We start from the raw sequence: 19,172 nt of genomic DNA on the forward strand, positions 1-19,172 counted from the left end.
GGGCGACTGTGTGGCAAGATGGCCGCCCCCCGCGGACGTTCGTTTCCATTGGCCAGCAGCGCAGACGAGACATCTAGTCTTTATACATATCTATGCTATCAGACATTACGGCAACGTAGTAGTGATGGGACTTTTGGCTCTTTCAGGGGAGCCGTTCACGTAAAAGAATCGTTCAAAAGACTGGCTCTTTTATGTTTTTTTTTGTTTGTTTGTTTGTTTTTTTAAATGGCATTGACATATGGAATTGGGGGGGGGGTTTGTACAGCTCTCGATAAAGACTCGGTTCGCATCGTTCACGTTGAAGAGCCGTTCAAAAGACTCGATTCGTTCATGACCCACACATCACTACAACGTAGTAGACGATAAAATATTGTCACCAGTGCCACATAGGACACTAGACCAAATACAACAAAAAAAAAACTTGGAACATCATAACAACAAAGCTTAGCTATCATAAAAACATAAATCATCAGAACAAGCGGAGCAAAACCTCAAGAGTCAGACCTTGACGTAGAACAAAATACCAGAACATCATGTTTGAGTACAATTTACTCGAGCTGGAACGAGTCCCAGATTCCAAAACGCTTGCTTTTGATTTGCTGCTGATCTGGCTAATTAGCGCCCAAGCTAACCTTTTGTGTTCAGACGTTTGACTCGTTAATGAACGTCGGGATCCGGGCCAACATCGGACTAACCTTTGAGAGATGACGTCAGCAACTTGGTGTGCGTGTGTGCACTTTTTCCACAACGTATCAGTGATAGTTAACTGAGAGGAAAAAAACCCAAACGTGATCAGGACAAAGTTTCGCAATCAAATTACTAAAAAGACACGCGCACATCTAACATTGCTGGAATCAGGCACAGCTGTGTGCATGTTTGTGAGTGTGCGTGTGAGTTGCATAAGAGTGTAGCGTGTGTGTCCCCCTGTGGCTCGGGGGACGCAGTGGTCCCTCTCGCTGACTCGCAACTTGCCGGCGTCGCCAAAGCAAATAAACAAGCGACGGCTTTTTGTGTTTTGTGCTTCCCGCACACGCGCGTAACGACGTGCACACTATGGACAAAAGTATTGGGACACCAACACCAAACTGGATTGTGCAACAACCACACCATGCACCTCAAATGACTCTTCCCCACTTCGAAATGAATTGAAAATGCCGTTAATTCGTTCCAGACAGATGAAATAAAATTGCTGGAAAAATACAACAAAATAAAACACTATAAAAGACTGTAAATAAATAAACTGCCTTTATAGAGTGTCAATAGTGTACTGTACTGTAATCTATGTACTTTGATGAGCGCCTGGGTGTGAGTTGGGCGGACCATAAATCATCCAAAAAATTTGCACGTTCAAATTATAAATCCTCAAATGTTGTAGGTGACTTCACGCTCTGTACTCAGCAAATACTCTATTTATTAAAAAAAAGCTACAACTAATACTAAGACTATTAAAACTAAAGTACAGGTATAACAAAGTATTTTGCACTTGACAAATGCCCCATATATTAAAAATAAAAACAACTAAAATAGATTTTTTTTTAAAGTAAACTATAAAAAAGCATTTTGCACTTGACAAATACTAAAAAAAAATGCTAAAACTAACACTAAAGCTATTACAATTTAAACCATAACAAAACAGCTTGCACTTGACAAATACTCCATACATTTAAACAAAACTAAAATTAATACTAAAACTATTGAAAATCTAACAAACCATTTTGTACTCGACAAATTCTCCATAGATTAAAAAAACTAAAATTAAGACTAAAACTATTAAAATCTAAACTATAACACTTTGCACTCGACAAATGTTCCATAAATTTAAAAAAAACCCTCAAATTAATGGATTTTTTTTAGAGTAAACTATATAAAAAAGCATTTTGCACTTGACAAATACTCAAAAAAAAATAAAAATGTTAAAAGTAATACTAAGGCTATTACAATCCAAACCATAACGAAACAGTTTGCACTTGACAAATACTCCATAGATAAAAACCCCCCAGCTAAAATTAATACTAAAACTATTCAAATCTAAACTATAACAAAACATTTTGCACTTGTCAAATATCCCATAAAAAAACTAAAACTAATAGTACAACTATGAAAATCTATACCATAACAAACCGTGCACTCGACAAATGTTCCATTTAAAAAAAAAAAAAAAGTAACACTAGAAATTTTCAAAACTAAACTTGCACTTAACGGATGGATGGATGGATGGAAAAATCAATACTAAAATTAATAAAAAAATAAACAAAAATAAAGACTCATAAAAATGAAAAAAAAACTGCTCTAAAAACGAATTCAAACTAACTGCATTTAAGAAAAAAAAATACAATAGAAATAAAAACAAACTAAAATGCAAACTAAAAAATTACAGGCTGAACGAAAAATGATGCGATTGGAACCCAGAACTTCTCAACTGTGAAGCGGACTTCCCACCCACTAGCACACAGTGCTACCCTTGATGAAGCCATTCAAACGGATCAATCTTTATTTGTTCTCGCCGAATGACAACAGCATCCAAGCTGGTGTAATAATGAAGTACGATCATTAGAAAGGGAATGTCGCTTCTCTGTCAAACCTGTTGTACTTGATTGTGCGTGCGCGTTGCACTTGCATCAAACGGGTCGCTGCAAAAGTGCCGGCAGCGGGCGTCCGGCCGCTTCCCCCCACTCGGGGCCCCCTCCGTCTATTTCTGGCTCTGCGTCATGCCTGGGCTTTACTCCTGTGGCAAGAGGAGTGTTTCTCTAGGGCTCCCGCGCGCACGCGCACACGCACGCGCACTGGCTGGTGAAGCACATGTAAACAGACAGAGAGAAAGAGAGAGAGAGACAGAAGGTGGATGGACACAGACCAGAGTGGTTGATTGACGGCTGCTTTTTTCGGGGACAGGAAGTGAAACCGTGCGGATGCGCGTGACATGAAAAAGAGACAGGAAGTGAGACGACAACAGGTCGCCGGGTCCGTTGCCGTGGAGATGGAGGAAAGTGAGGGGATTCGTGAAGGTTGGTCGACCCCTTCGAAATTATTATACACACAACTTGATGAAGCGCATGTCAACATGTCGAAGGTGAGTGATAGGTGGCGAAACTTTTTTTTTTTTGTGACGTGGGGGGAGAAGACAGGAAGTGAGATGACAGGTGGCTTTGTCTGTTACCGTGGTGATGGAGGGAAATGAGGGAATTCGTTTTTGAGTTAGTCTAGACATGTTCGACTGTGTGTTACTTTGGGGGGGTGCTAGTCCGCTGTTGTCGTGGTGACAGCAGACATTATTGACGGCAGGTGACAGTCTCCATTATACGTCTCTCTCTCTCTCTCTCTCTCTCTCTCTCTCTCTCTCTTTCTTTTCTCTCTCTTTTCTCTCTCACGTGCACAGCAGGGCCAAGGCCCGAGCTCACTTCACTGTCTGAGAATTTGTGAATGGAAAAATGCTTTAACACACTTGGCGCTCCAACGCGACTTCCTGCGTTGTGTGTGCGTGTAAGTGTGTGTTTGCGTGTTGTGTGTCATTGTGCACTCCGCGTGTGCAAAAAAAAAAAAAAAAAAATCGATTCTCATAAGAATCGTGATTTTCATTTAACTAATTAATTTACAATGTCCCAAAATCGATTTTATTGAAATTATTTTATACCGTCTTGACCTTGTTTGTGTGCGTCTTTACTGTTCATGTTGTATACGATTTGGCCACTTGGGGCAGTGTGGTTGATACATTAAGTTGTAGCCACATTAGAGAGTAGAAGAAAAATGTCACAATCAAGTTTAGAAAGTAAAAGTTGTTTCTTTTTTGTAGTGTAGATAAAAGTGCGTAATTAGCGTTAGCGAGTCAATGGTGCTTTCCATTGTGTGTTAGCCTTGAGCTAGCTACGTTCGGGGAAACAAGCTAAACAAAAGTGTGTTTCCATTTACGTGTGCACTGTCTAATTTTCTTCATTTTGTGTGCTTAGACTTAAAGTTAAACTCAACTGGAGTGTCATAAACTCTAACAATAGTATTGTTTTCAATGTTTGATTCCCTTTCAATTGAATTGTCTGTGAAAATGACGATCCTTTGCACATCTCTAGATTGAAGCAGAAATCATTGTCAATCAGAATTGAATGGAATCGTGAGATTCCCACCCCGATTATGAGCGTATTTGTCTGTACGTGTCTATGTGGTATGTTTATGTCAGTGTTTTTGTTTGTGTGTGCGTGTGTTTTAAGCCACAACTTGATGTCACAAACACACATTGGCGTCACACATTCATCTTCCCCTGCACACGCACACATGCACAAGGTCCAGGTGGCCGCATCACCTTGCCGTCCATCTTTTCCGACACATCTCTCTCTCTCGCTTTTCCCGGCAGGTAGAAAGCATCACGCCATCTCGCCGTCTGTGCTGCCATCCGTGCCAGGGCCGCACACGCACACAAACGCACGCACAGGAAGTGTCGGTATACGACGGGCCCTGGCCGCCTGGCAAAGGGTCGGATGCATGATGGCGGGATGAAGGATGGATGACGGAGGGATGGATTTAGCAGGGTAGCGTTCGAGCGCGCGTGGAAAACTTGCTTGCACTTTGCCAAACGCTTTTTGCCTTCCTTCTCCTCTCTCATGTAAAACTAGATGAGCGCGCGCGTGTGTGTGCGAGTGTGTGCGCGCTAGCCCAGGGAGTGTCCACTGTGTGTGCGTGCGCGTGAGGTTGGAATGCAGCTCGTAAGTCACCTCTGATTTTCCACTCCCGCTGGGACACATCCCATTATCAGTTTTATATGAAACGAGGAAATTCCTCTGTGGTTTGTGTGTGTGTGTGCGCGTGTGTGAGAGTTTAAACTCACCCCCCCCCCCCCCCCCCCCCCCCACCCTCCTCCCTCCGCACCTCTCTAACCTCCCCCACCGGTGACCTACTTCTTGCAAAACATTCTCCGGAGTCCGAGAGTGTCGAGCGTTGGTTTGTCTCTGCGGACGTTTTGTGCTTCTGGAGATCTGTTGACGGTTGCCGTTGGTTACGTGGCAGAGAGTTCTCATCAAGTGATGTCATCGACCACATTCGTTAGCATGGTTAGCGGGTCTTGGATGTTTTTGGTGGATGGCAGCCAATGAGGTCCGAGATGGTTGGCGCATTCAAATGAAATTTGAGGTTTTGGGCTACAGTATGAAAATAAATACTGAGATTCATGTGTACTTTTACTTACAATGTGCATATATTTAAATTTGTAATTGTTTATTTATTTATTTATTTATTTTAAAGTTGAGATTTAAATTTTCTAATAAACATTTTATTAGTATTTTTTTTAAATCATATTTTATTTTACTTTGTTGTTTAGTTAGTATTATTTTAAATCGAATTTTATTTAAAAATTTGCTTTTAAGTGATTTTTGTATTTAAATTGTATTAGTATTTTTCCATGATACATTTTTCTATTTTTATTTTTTACATTTATACATTTTTTTTAAATATATATTTATATATTTTTTTCATTTGTATAGATTCTATAATGTATTTGTTTATTGTTTACTTTTATTTTGTTATTATTTTAAGTGTACTTCTACATTGCATATTCAGTGCAGCGCCAACTAGTGGTGTGGAGGACTTATTCTTGTCAGATTTTTTTTTTTTCTTATGTATTTATGGCTGGTATCGGCAGCTTTTGTGAGTACTTGATAGTTGAGGTTTAAATTTAAGATTTCTCTAACATGAATTTTGTTTACATCATTTCCTTTTTTTTTTTTTTTTTTTTTTTTTAATTTTGATATATATATATATATATATATATATATATATATTGTATAGAACCCTAGTGCTTTTAGCCCAAGCAGCAGACTAGTAGGATGGCGACTAAAAGCGGGTCTGCGCTGCCGGCATCGGCGTGGGTTGTGCAACGTGGATTTAGTGGGTGTGATGAAGTATGCGCGCCTCATAAACGCCAGCGTGAAAGAGAGTCAGCTTGTGCCAAGAATGCTCCACACAAAACCACTCTTTTCTTTCTTTCTTTCGTTATTATTATTATTATTATTATTTATTTATTTATTTTTTTACACATCAATGCCCACTAAGCACAAACAATGTCCAGTGCATGTACAAAAATCCAAGTTGACGTAGTTCGTGGAGTCAATGGGGAATGTATATTAAAAAAAAACAAAAAGCCATTGACGTTCAACTCGGGCCACGCACTGATGTAAAGTTCAGTTTTTGCAGTCCCAGTGTTGTTTTTGGAAGTGTTATAACATTGTTATTACAGTGTTATTACTCTTTTTGCAATAACAAACAGGTGCCAGTAGATGGCGGTGTAGAGTAGAAGATAACGAGGTGGCAAATCTTGGCTCAATTGTGAGATGTTGTGGTAGATAAGATGAAGATAAAATTCCAAGTTGAGGTAGTTTGTGGAGTGAATGGGGAATGCATATTTTAAAAAAAAAGTTCAACTCGGGCCATGCAGTGAAGTGAAGTGAAGTTTTTGCAGTCCCAGTGTATTGCATGTTTTTTTTTTGAAGTGTTATAACTTTGTTATTACAATGTTATTACTCTTTTTTTTTTTTTTTTTTCTACATTGCACAACATTTTTGTGGTATCGGTTTCTCTTGCTCTCACTTTTTGTATTAAATGTGTTTGTATTGTTTTCAACTGTTTATTTAAGACCGTATATCACTATTTCATATCCCATATTTTGCATATTTTAACCCTTAAAGTGCGGTTGTTGTTGTGCATCCCAACAACTACTCCGGAAAAAAATAAAATAAAATCAGCCAAACGTTCCAGCGTCAAGAGAGGACCGAATTTGAATGCAACCGCGGGCAGAAATGGAACTCAAGTCGGCCGTAAAACAAACAATCTTGCCACAGCTCAATTACACTCTCGCCATCATTGCTGCTTTCAAACCGCCGGGCCCAAATCGAAAAACTCCTCCAGGCAGGAGGTCACCTTACCGCGGAAACACGCGCACACACACACACGCGCGCAAGTTTCACTTATGAAATGATTTACCTCCTGACAATTTTTTTTTGTTCTGTTTTCATTCACTCTCATTCACTTCCACGCTTCGCCGAGCCAGTTGTGTGGGTGCGTGCGTGTGCGCATGGCCGCAGATGTTGAGCTGAGGTCGGGCTTCTGCTCGCGCCCGCTGCGGCTGTCATCGACGGGCGTCTAAATTTACGAGCCAAACGCTCACGAGTTGCGTTAGTTTGACGCAAAAAGCGACGAAAATACTCGATCTGACTTTCGGAGGTCAGCGTGTGTGCGTGCGTGTGCGTGTAAAAGGTTCAGGGAACTTGACTCATTAGTTAAATTTGATCTATGACTGACCTCGTTTCCCAATCATTTTGTCCAAATTTCACATTTTCTCCACTTTTTCACTTCCATTTGCTGTCCCAATACTTCTGTCCAAATGTCACTTTTTTTGACCATTTTTGCTTCCTATTGGTGTCCCAATATTTTTGTCCAAATGTTCTTCACTTTTCATTTGTTTGTCCAATGTATTTTTATTATTATTATTATTATTATTATTATTATTATTATTATTATTTATTTATTTTAGTTTTTTTTCTGTTCATTTTTGTCAACATTTTCTTGACATGTCACTTCCTTTATAAGTCTCAATATTTTTGTCGAAAATCCAAATGTTTTTCCATTTTCATTTGCTGAGGATGTTACAAGAATTTGTCAAAATTTTCTTCATTTTTCACTTTTTGTTTATGTCCCAAAACATTCTTCCCTGAACTGCACTTATTTTTTAAAATGTTAAAAAAAAAAAAAAAAAAAAAAATACTTATTTGTCTAAATTTTCTTCACTTTCCACTTTTTCATTTTTTTTTTCTGAAAATTTTAAATGATTTAGAACTTCTATTCATGTCCCAATACTTTTGTCCAATCGCCACATTTTTTTTGGGTCTCATTTTAATTTCCAGTAAGTGTCCCGATAATTTTGTAATTTTGTTTTCAATTCCTATGTATCTGTCCCATAATATTTCCCTCCAATTTTCACTTTTAATTAATTAATTAATTAATTAATTAATTCCCATGCGTGTCCCAGTACATTTGCTCAAAATTTCTTTCAACAACAGGTGCCGTGAGTTGTGTTGTTTTGTGAAAAGTAGACGTTGCATTTTGTTAAATTTATTATTAAATTAATTCATATTATTAAAATAATAAAAGCGCCAAAGCCTTCAAACGCCTCACAAAACCGTGTATGTGTGCGTGTGCACGTGCGCGTGTGCACGTTTATGTGTTTCCCATTAGGCCGTCCCCTTTTTTCTGGTTAAAAGAAAAAAACAAAAAAAACTGTGCGCTGACTCGAGTCAAACGTTTGACTGTCTTGCGCAACGACTTTTTTTTGACTTATGGATGCTGACTCGTCGTTTGGAGGACGCGGTCGCCGTGGCGACAGCGGCCATCTGCTTTGGGCGGGAGTCGCGGATGTTTGGTGCAATTCTGCGGACGAAACCGAGTCAGCAAAGTGTGACATTGATGCACAATGCTGATGCGGCTTCCCGCATTTAGATAATTCGATGACGCTTAAGTGTTGAATTGTGTTAATGCCGATTGCGTCTATGGAGGACCAAAACTGCCAAAATTCAAAATAAATAAATGACTAAATAAATAAATAAACTGCTACAAGTGAAAATAAAAATGGATATAAAAAAAAAACATAATTGGAAAATTATATCCAAAAAAATAAATATAAATGGAAATAAAAAGAGCAAAAAATATATATAAATAAATAAATACATTTGTATTTAATTTTTGAATGATATTTTTATGTCCGTTTTTATTTTCACTTTTAGTCATTTATTTATTTATTTATTTATTTATTTAGTCATTTATTCATTTTTAATGTTGGCAGTTTTGGTCCGCCATATGCGTCAGCCGTTGCTTTCTGTAGGCACAAAAAGCAGGATTACATAGGATTTAACACTAGATAATCGTCAGCAAAAAAAATAAATAAATAAATAGGCTGGTCTTGAAATACTTCCTGTTTATGTAAATTGACCAGGTGACAGGGCTGGGTATTGAAGCCTTCTGTATGCTCTAGAATTAAAAACAAAACAAAAACAAAAACAAAACAAAACATATAAATACGTCTTTGGGACATTTAAACATTTAAAATAGAACGTATTTACACGTTTTTGTGAGCAAATGAGTTAAAATAATTGATTCATGGTTTGATGACTCGATATCACGATCGAAAAGGAAAATCGTTTCGATATGGGTTATTAAATTTTTTCGAACCCAGCCCTACCTGGTGACCAATCAATCCAGTCTCTCAACCAATACAAATGGGAAGTGAGCTCATCGTTGTGGCGTTCACTTCGGACATGTGTGCGGAATTCTCTGCGGCGAAATGATCCTGACAAGATTGGATCGCCGCGGAGGAATTCCGGGAAAACAAATTCAAAACAGTACGAGCGAGCAAAAATCGGCTGCGGGAATGACAACGGCATGACATCATCGACACTCGCGCGCAAAAGTGGGCCCGCGCGCGCGCACGTCACGATGAATGAGGATGAGGAGGGTGCTAATGATGAAGAGGCTCGAGGAACGAAAAGAGGGAAGAATGAAAGAGGGAAGGAAGGAAGCGGGTCAGAATGAAGTCAGAGTTGAGGGATTGGGCGGACCCAGATGGGAAACACATGCTGTCAGAAACACACGCACACACGCGCACACGCGCGCGCGATGACCTCTTGACAGCAGATGGAGAGATGACACACGCACATGCAATCTGTCGCACAGCATATTTCCCCACTGTCGCCAACAGCGCTCGGCATGCTGGGTAATGGAGTCCTGCTGACTCAAATATTCTTCTTCTTATTATTATTATAATAAATTAGAGCTGTGCAATTAATCGAAATTCAACTACTATTTCAATTATTACACCCCACAATTACAAAATCAGTATAATCCTAAAAAGAAAAAAAAATATTAATACGAATTTTTGAGTACTTTAAGTGTATAAATTTGCAACTTTTTTATTTTATTTTAACTCATTCACTGCCATTGACGGAAAAAGACGTCAATTGATGCATTTTTTTTGCTGGTCTGGCAATGAATGTGTTAAAATAAAAAAAAATAAAAAAAATTGTTTCATCCAAAAGGAACTTCCATAATTATAGTGGTTCCAAAAAAAAAAAAAAAATCTTACATTTTCTTGTTTGGTACCAAAAAATAAATGATCATATTTTATTTATTAATATTTTATCATATTTTCTTCATAATCAAGCATCCCTAGTGTAAATATTATCATCATCATCATTATTATTATGATGTGGATTTTTTATTTTTTTTAGGCTGATGCAGATATTGATTTTTGACAGAAAAACATGCAGATTACCGATTAACCAGTCAAGCAATATAAAAAGAAATATAATGCGTAAAGTATTTGTACTAAATCTTGAATTTCCCTTTTGGGGAGGGAATGACACTCATCTATGTCCATCGTTCAATTTTCCTGGTGCTGATATACGATTGTAATATCATGATAATATTTCATCATACATTTTTCATGAAGATCTTTTTTTTTTTTTCCCCTGATGAGCCGCGAGGAACGACAGAAATGAGCGGAGCGTTGATATTGAATCTTGATCATAACGTTGATGGCTGCACGTCAGCCTCACAGGTTGCCAGTTCGAATCTCCCCTGCATCATTTCGAATTGCCTATTCACAGAGAAGTCGAACTTACGAGGTCACTTGGAGGCATCGCGGGCGCCGGTCTGGCACGGACGAACGCCGCGGTTCTTCCTGTCCTATAAATATGATGATAAATATTTGAGCGGCCCCATTAGAGCGCCAGGTCGTCTCATCACGCCGGCCTCGTCCCACCTAATGGTCTTGTCGGGCCCGCGGGCGAGCCGACTAATTAAGAGCCAAACAGGTTGAACAAGTTGAGACCGTTCATTAAGGCCCAACGCTGATTAATTAACAGCGCGGAGGTTGGTTGATTAATTCTCGCAAGCCAGAACGTGAGGAATGGTCGCGACCCCCCCGGGGGAGGAGGAAAAGGAAGCCAAAAAAGAAAGATTGATGGGCCCAAATAAAGAGAATTTTAGGAGGCGGCGGAATAGAAAAGTCAGACGTGATTTAGTGACGTGGAAATGAAGAAGAGCAAAAAGAGGCGACAAAATGGAGGCCAAATCAGTTGAAGAAAAGAGAATTGACTTCATTCAAATGTGCTGCACTGATTTAATGTATTTATTTGTCTGTTTTCAAGCAAAAGAGGATATAACTGTTGTTTTTTCGCAATAAGTGATCAATATCACATTTTTAACGTGACACTTTAATAAGTTTCACATTTTATCATAATAAATTTCATATTTTAACACAATACATTTCACATTTTAACATAATTTTCACATTTTGCCATGATAAATTTCACATTTTAATGTAATAAATTTAATATTTTAAATGTAAAAAATTTCAAATTTTAACATATTAAATTTCACATTTTAACGTAATAAATTTCATATTTTCACATAATAAATTTCACAATTTAATGTAATAAATTTCACATTTTATCGTGATAAATTCCACATTTTAATGTAATAAATGTCATATTTAAACATCACAAAGTTCGCATTTTATGGAATATATTTCACATATTTAATGTAATAAATTTCACATGTAATGTAATAAATTTCATATTTTAACATACTAAATTTCACAGTTAAATGTAATAAATTTCACATTTTAATGTAATAAATTTCATATTTTAACATAATAAATTTCACATTTTATCGTGATAAATTTCACATTTTAATGTAATAAATTTCATATTTTCAACATAATAAATTTCATATTTTCAACATAATAAATTTCATATTTTAACATAATAAATTTCACAATTTAACGTAATAAATTTCACATTTTATCGTGCTAAAATTCACATTTTACTGTAATAAATTTAACATTTTAACATCATAAAGTTCGCATTTTACGAAATTTCACATATTTAATGTAATAAATTTCATATTTACAACATAATAAATTTCATATTTTAACGTAATAAATTTCATCTTTTTAGATAATAAATTTCACATTTTAAGGTGATAAAGTTCACATTTTAGCATAATACATTTCATATTTTATTATTTACACAACCATATGTGCAGTGCAATCGATGCATTCCTGAAAACTGGGAAATCTGACTTTCACGCCTCCAACCTCCACTTCCTACCCATGATGCAGTCGTGTTAAATTGACTGGTCGCCAGTCAATCGACCAGTCGCACATGGACCAAACGAGCCTTGACCCCCATATTCACGACAAGCAATAAATAATGTCCTGTTCTGGCAAAAATAGAAACAGGAAGTACAGCAGGAAGTGCAACGCGGCGTTACAGGAAGTTCAGCAGCATCAGGCGGCGAAGTGTCACATCTGCCGGGGAAAATTTGGCAGGATTTTCAGGCGCGAAGTGAACGAGAGAGGGATGATTTCCTTGGGGCCATCTGTGCTCGCAAGACTTTTTTTTTTTTTTTTTTTTTTTTACTTTGTAGATGTTCGTCTCGCACACGCACGCACGCAGTCGCACACGCACACACCTCCTACCTACCTGCTGCTCGTCGGACGTGAGGGGCGGGAGATATTAGCGTTGTGTGGGTGCGCAGGCTGCACTCATCTGAGTGTGTGGAGGCGGCAGGTGAATGACTTCTGTCTCCAACACCAACCAGATCCCATCAGAATATTTGTCAATCCAGATTCTGGTTCTGGTTCTTTTGTATTCCTGACCTACATCTCTTCAACTGTTTTTTTATTTATTTTTTTTATTATTATGCTTACGCTGTTGAACGTTCGGCGAGACGCTGGCAGGCTCGTGTCTGATGCAACGGCGGGCAACATGGCCTCCAGCAGAACTTCCTGTGAGGCCTGAGAAACAAACGAGCTGAGCGGAAAGGAAGTGAGGGGGTGCGCGAGGAAGCCGGCTGGGGTGCAGATGAGCGGAAGTGGCAACACAAACACACGCAATCAAGGAGGCTAAAGATGACGCGAACGATAACGAAGACGATCGCATGCCGAAAAGGCGTGACCCGGTGGAGATGGTTCTAGGTCAGGGGCGGGCCTCGAGGGCCGAAGTCCTGCGGGTTTTGGAGGTTTCCCTTCTCCAATACAGTTATGTAATCAGCTCGTCAGCATAAGCCTGTTGATTGGAATCAGCTTGTGATGGAAGAGGGGAAACCTCCAAAACCCGCAGGACTCTGGCGCTCGAGGACAGGGATTGCCCACCCCTGTTCGAGATGGTTCTTCACAGGTCTAGATGGGACTAGCTGTTGGTAGATGGGTCCAACCCGTTCTGAATCACTCCAGAAGTGATGCTTGTCAGTGGGTCTGCTTGGTTCTAGATGAGTTTAGTTCGCACTGGACGTCACCGGATGGTTGGTCCAGCTGGACCTACAAAGTCAACTGTGGTCCACTTCTTGTTGATGAGACCCGAAGACCTCTATTTTGGTCTAGTTCGTTACGAACTGGTTGTTGTCGGTTCTTGCTTGATCTCTGGAAGGTTTTGCCTGCTTGTAGATGTGACAAGAAGGTTCTATTTGGTTCTCGCGTTGGGTCTGGATTTTTGAGGACTGGGGATGGTTGTGACTAATTTATGTATTTGGGGACATCTGGAGGCATTTTTCTGATACAGGTTTCAGTGACAAGTTTGTTTTCTCCGCGTTTTGGACACAAACCGAATCAAAATGCTCTAAAACAGACTGCGTTGAAATCAGCTGACAGTAAATGAGTTAAAGAGCAAAATTTAGTTCCGTTTTTTTCTTTTTAGGGAGCAAGGCGGCTGTCACATAACGATTTGGACTCGAAGAAGGCCTGATTGTAACATTGTGGGAATGACATGAAGAGAGCGGCTCACCCCCATGGAGCCAGCTAAACATCTCAGGGTGTTTATGGGTGGAAAATCACAGCAGTCCTCATTTTTCTTGCTGCCCGAGCGTGATGTCATTGGACGTCTGGGACGCTCGCTGCTTCCCATCAAGCTCCTCCCGCCTTTTCTTGCGCCTGACAATCGACCGAAGGAGCGCTCCTTTCTTACCAACGGATAATTCCGGATTCCCAAAAGGAGCGCTTTGACGTGCTTGTCCAAATTCGCTCAAGGGTTCTGAATCTGAACCTCTTGGTTCTGTCTGGAACTTGGATGACTTTTGGAATCATTCACTCATTCACTGTACAGTATAGTGGACAATATAGTTGGCTAAAAAAAGCCCACTAAAAAAATACTTTGAACTAATTATAATCACAACAAACTGATTTTTTTTAGAGTTCAGTCATTAGTCAAATTCAAAATGTTCAAAAAAAAAAAAAAACTACCTTGGCTGTTAGAGTGCCTCATTGTTGGCCCTGAGTACTTGTCATGCAGAGAAAGGCAGAAGAACAAGAAGGGGGGAAAAAAACGCATTCACATTGACAGTCAGCAGGTGGAATGCGGAATTGGGCTTGCATGGCCACCAAAGAGGGCCTCATTGTCTGCTGTGAGTGCTTGCATGTAACGGAGAGAAGGTGTTAAGAGCAAAGGGAGAAAAAGTTGGCCACTTTAGAGCATCTCATTATTGGGCCATGAGAGAGAAGGTGGACAAAAGAAGTGTAAAAAAGAAAAAAAAAAAAGTCTGGCATGACAGCCAGCATGCGACCGGGGCTTCAGACTGGCATGACCAATTTAGAGTGCCTTGTTGTCGGGGTTATAATATTTATTATTATTTGTTTTTAATTCACTTAGTTTTAATTAGCTTTTCGAGCAGGTTGGAGCTTTTAGTTTTTGAAAATGTCGAATTTTAGTTATTAGTTTCAGTTTTAGTTTTAGATTTTTGAACTGTTCGATCTTTGCAATAATTATTATTTTTTTTTAAATATATTTTTTAAAAAGAACACCGAAAAGTTGTATGATAGTAATTTTCAAAAATGAAGGGCATTTTTTTCTATAATTAACCTTATTTTTAAAAATCTAACATGTCGTCGTACTTTCAGTTAGCATTTTTATTTACATTTTATTGCCTTAATAATTTTTTTGTTTTTTAGTTATTTAAGTTGGTTTTTGTGAACGATCCTGGTGGTATAGGAAAAATTTAGGGGTGGATGTTTTTTTGTTTTTTAATTTATTCTTTATTTATTTATTTAAAAAAATAATAATTCTAGACAAACTGTCAGCCATTTTTCTAGGTTTGTTCGGCAGGTTTATGATTGACAGTTGACACCATTTTTTATTTTTTTTACTGTTCAAATTTGACAGGCTTGTTCACAATATTATGTCAAATTTACTCGATTTTCATTTTTGGTTCACATTTCCAACAGTCGCTCTTTGGTGGCTGAGGGAGTGTTTCCCATCACTGCCCCAACGTCCGTCCGTCCGTCCGGCCGGCCGGCCGGCGTCCGCAAAACAAGCGCATCCTTTCCTGTGTCCATCGTGCTTTCCTGGAGGATTCTGCACACTGTTGTGGAAAATCTAATGAAGCCGCGCACGCGCGCGCACGCGCACGCACGCACACAGTGAGTGTAATAGTTTCAAGGCTGGCCCGGCAGCTCTGTGGAAAATATGACTGCCTTCTCTTTTCCACTGGCAATTTACACCAACAGGACGCCTGTTTTTTCCCTCCTCACCTCATGCAACCCACCTCCACCCCCCACCCCCCCACCCCCTCGTCCTCCCCCACAGGCCGTGCTCTCCTAAATGGAAACCCGCAGCTCCCCCCTGACAGATGCTGTACGTGCGCGACACAATGCACGCCGCATGTACGCCAACATGGAATTTCTCAACAGGCTCAATCGCTTGCTGTGTCACTTTTTGTGTGTGTGTGTGTGAGTGAGAACTGGCAGGACAGCAAGAACACAATCGCTCGCACGCACGCGCGCACGGCGTTTTAGCAGGAAGTTATTCCAAGCCTGGAAGATTATTAAGTGAAAACAAGCCACATTTGTGTCTTGTTGCATAATCATTCTTGCGTCTCAACACCCTGCTGCAGCAAATTTTTCTGCCGCTCTCGCTCCGTATATGGACTTTACGCTTTGCTCACCAAGGTGGTGAGATTTTGGGGTGAACCTAAAATTCTCAAGCATCTACACAGGTGGGAGCTGATGGGGAAAAATTCCAAGCAGGTGTTTGAGTCATGAACGGAGCATGAAATGTTCTGGTTGAAGTGGAATTATTATTGAAATGTCTGAGTTGTGCAATATTGTGATTTTGTACATAACAGCAATGCATATAAACCACCTACAATCTCTAATAATAATATTGAGACACTTACTTGCTAATGCTTGCACACATTGATCGCTTCACAAAAAAAATTAGGTTCCCCTTCATCTGACAATTAGCATAGATTTTAAACATAGAAGGCCAAAACATCCCTAATGAAAAAGAAATTGCACTAGTAAACTAGCCACTAGAGGGTGCTAGAACTGCACAAATAGAAATCAACCTGACTTTCTTTTGTGAATATGACGACGACGATATTGTGGTCTTAATATCACGATATTGCCCTTTATCGTTACATCCTTACTGCTTAGCGCCTTAAAAAAATTTATATTGTGATTTTTTTTCCTCTGGAGAAAATCTGACTTTATTTAGTAATTTTCTGCCTTTTATCTGGAAAGTGGGTCTTCTTGTAATATTCAGCATTTTTGTTCTGGGAAAGAACGAAAAATGGGAAAGTCCAGACTGCAGATGTTGATCTCTTTTCGAGGCATTAGCTCCTCCCCCCCTCCATTATTTGTTTTCCTTTCTCGACGAAATGCATATAAACCACGTACAATCTCTAATAACACTTCATATTGAGGCACTAATGCACGCACACATATTGACTCGCTTCATTCACAAGCATATTACGTTCCCCTTCATCTGAAAATTTGTGTAGATTTGAAACGCAGAAGGGCAAAACATGCCTTATGAAAATTAAGTTGCACTAACAAAAAACTAGCCACCAGAGGGTGCTTGAACTGCACAAATGGAAGTCAACCTAACAGATGTGTTGCTTTTAAATATCGTGAACATGACGACGACGATATTGTGGCAGTTTTAATATCACGATATTGCCATTATCGTTACATCCCTATTATTTAGGCCGCGTCACGAAGCCTCACCCATGTGATCGCCCCCTGGTGGTCGGCTGACGACTGGTCGAGAAAGTGGCGATTAGACACGCAGCACCGCAAACGTAAATAATCGCCACAGATCGGCTGAATTTATGAGTTGTAAGCCAAGATTGTGGTCCCGAGTAAAAAATCGATCAATCGTGCCGCCTTACCTACACGTTGCTGCTGCGTTTATTTGTTGTTGTTGTTTTTTTTGAACAGCGCAATGAGAGCGAGCGATCGACTATCTTTTTAAAACCCGTACGCCTCGGAACATGCGTGGATTGCGCAACGGAAGCTTTTATAACAAGCGCTCGGCAACCGTGACCTTGGCAGACCGAATACTTCCTACTCCCACACGCACACAAAGATATACACACATGCTCACAGCTGCCGGTGCTGCCACCCTCCCACACACGCTCTCACATATACATTTGTCGAACAAACCTATCCAAGGCACCGTGCAGTCGACTTCCTACCTGTGCTGGCTACAGTCTTGAACAGTGTTTTTGTGTGTGTGCGTGTGCGTGCGTGCTCATTCCAAGTTCAGCAAAAGTTCATTCGATTCATCTTTTTTTTTCTTCCTTCTCTGTTGTCATTGTTTTGGGTCTCCCGTGGCATGCGTTTCCACGGTAACGCACTCCTGATTGACAGCCGGGCGTTGAAACAAAACATGACTTAGTGTGACTTATTAATGACTTTTTTTTGGGGGGGGGGGGGAGCATGAGGCAGCGCTGCGCACAAAGTTATGTAACATTTGGGGAATATTTCAGTGTAATGATTCTAAAATTGGGGCCCCCACAAAATAATTTGGTCATGAATATTTAATTGTATTTAATCATTTCGATTTATTTACACAAGTTGATGCTCCTACTTGGCATCTGGCATATTTGGAAGTTGATTTTGTGAAGGCGACGGCGTTTTAAAAAGCTGCTTTGGCCTATTTGAGGCCGGCCCGGCGCCTGGTTGGCAGACTGTCATGATGAGCGTCTTCCTCCCGCCCACCCGTGTTTTCATTCTCCTCTCCGGGAGGAGACGTTCCCTCAAAGCCAAAAAGTGGCCAACAGGCGCAATTCTGCAGCCACAAGACGGGGGGGGGTAAAAAAAAAAAAGAGCACAAGTTGTTTGGAGCTGGTCTGAGGTGCCACATTTGGATCAATTTTTGGTTTTGACTTATCCTTACATGTGTCTAAAATAGCAATAGGATGTTGACAATAGTAATATGACTTCATCTCATACGAAAAAAGTGCAATTTCTGGAGAAATTGCGTGGGAATGCTGAACGCTGAAATTGAATAGCTGAATGCTAAAATTTGAATGCATGTGGATTGCTTATGAAGTAAATTCCATCCATTCATCCATTTTCTTAACCGCTTTACCTCACAAGGGTCGCGGGGGGGGGGGGGGGGGGGGTGCTGGAGCCTATCCCCAGCTGGCTTCGGGCAGTCGGCGGGGTACACCCTTGAACTGGTTGCATGAAGTAAATTGAAAAGATAAATTATTTGAAAATTAAAAATGATTAATTGTAGTTAAATGATAAATGATAGAAAAGAAAACTTGTCAATCTGTCTGAGGTGGGATTCAAACCATCGCCTCCTGTTTTCCGGTCAAAGCTCCGCCCCACTAGCCCCTGAGCCACAGTGGTCATCAATGAAGTGTTGTAAAATGGTAGCGAAGGATGTCTTGCTGAATGCAAGAGTTGACATGTCATTGAAAATTAAATTAAATTAAATTAATTCAATATAATGTGTTAAAGAAAGGATAATGCAAGATAACTTGTGTAAAAATGACAAATTATCAATTGTAGATGAATGATAAAAAAAAAAAAAAAGAAAAGATGAACTTCAATCTGTCTAAGGTGGGATTTGAACCCTCGCACCCAACTCACCATTCCTTCACATTAACCACTGGTCCATTGCTGCCATTGTGACATTGTACTGAATACTTCATTATAATGAAAGCCAGCCTTGAATAATGATGAATGACAACAATAATAGCAATGAAATAATTTGACAATGATTATTGTACCATATTGTGCCACCAGTGTACCAATTGCAGGCAATTGCTCCAACCACTGAGCTAACATGACTTGTTGAAAATCATGGCTAATGGCGTATTTATATTGATGGTTACTGGACTTTCAGCATTCCCAC

General features: G+C 39.6%; 1 protein-coding gene across 6 annotated transcripts in view; it reads left to right on the forward strand.

Annotated features, from left to right (window-relative positions):
* Nucleotides 1-19,172, forward strand: part of hivep2a (HIVEP zinc finger 2a) — a 55,435-nt gene that overhangs the window by 19,103 nt on the left and 17,160 nt on the right. The window contains exon 1 of one of the 6 annotated variants that reach the window (XM_077510332.1): nt 2,682-3,070. The exons of 4 other annotated variants lie outside the window; for them this stretch is intronic. The gene's annotated coding sequence lies outside the window, so the exon portion shown is untranslated. Of the gene's footprint in view, nt 1-2,681; nt 3,071-19,172 lie in introns of those variants that run through there. One more of the 6 variants, XM_077510333.1, reaches the window with a different exon arrangement.

Source organism: Festucalex cinctus, chromosome 21, assembly GCF_051991245.1.
Source record: "Festucalex cinctus isolate MCC-2025b chromosome 21, RoL_Fcin_1.0, whole genome shotgun sequence".
NCBI lineage: Eukaryota > Metazoa > Chordata > Actinopteri > Syngnathiformes > Syngnathidae > Festucalex > Festucalex cinctus.